This window comes from Chenopodium quinoa, unplaced genomic scaffold (genome assembly GCF_001683475.1).
Source record: "Chenopodium quinoa cultivar QQ74 unplaced genomic scaffold, ASM168347v1, whole genome shotgun sequence".
NCBI classification, from domain to species: domain Eukaryota; kingdom Viridiplantae; phylum Streptophyta; class Magnoliopsida; order Caryophyllales; family Amaranthaceae; genus Chenopodium; species Chenopodium quinoa.
The window spans coordinates 5268749-5269679 of NW_018742205.1; positions in this window are offsets into that span (position 1 = coordinate 5268749).

Here is a 931-nt window from a genome sequence, read left to right on the forward strand (position 1 = left end):
GTATAATAAACTTTTGACTAGATAGGTTGTGCTCCTATTTTAGCACTGCAATGAGCAAACACAGTAGTTCTTTTTTCATATAATGAAAGCTTTTGCCTTCGAGGAATGATAGTTCTAGAAAAAACTAAGGAGTGTCCAGAATTGTTGTAACCTCTATTCCTCCACAAGAAGCATTAGTCTCTAGCACAAATTGCTTGGTAATTTCTAGAAACGCCAGAAAAGGTGCTAAACGCCTAAATTATATGAAACATATGGTTGTTTGTGCTATGCTAATAATCGACTTGATGGTGATAAGTTTGCTAGTTGGAGTCAGTAGCGCATATTTGTGAATGGTTCTGTTAGAAACGGAAATTTGTTGCAACTGTGATAGTAAGGAAAGAGCCTAAAAGTTTCCGGTTAGTGTGATGCAATGGGTGTGGAGATACGAGCACTAGAACAAAATGACACATGGATCATTGGGAAAATGCTGCCCAGGAAGAAAGCCCTTGGAAGCAAGTGTGTACAGAATTAAAAACCCTAATGAGAGTTCAAAACACTTGAAAGCAAGACTTGTGATTTCTAGAGATCTCAATTCGGGGGGGTGGACTATTATGTGATGTTTGTTCCAATGACAACAATGGTGACTGTTTGTACTTTTTTGGCTGTGGCAGCTGCAAAAATTGGGAAGTATATCAAATGCATATCCCACAACGCTAGTCGCTAGCCTTCATGGGACTTCCAAGATGGTGTATATGAAAGCACCTCCAGGTTTAAAAACAAGAAATTGGGATTATATTAATTAATTTTCCTTATCAATTCCCCATCCCACAATTCTCAAAAGTAATACTTCAAAACCATTTAAACAAACTCTCTGCATCTGATAAAAATGATGGAAGATTACTGAGGGATGAAATTCCCAAATTCCATCCGATCTGTGACATACATTTCTGTA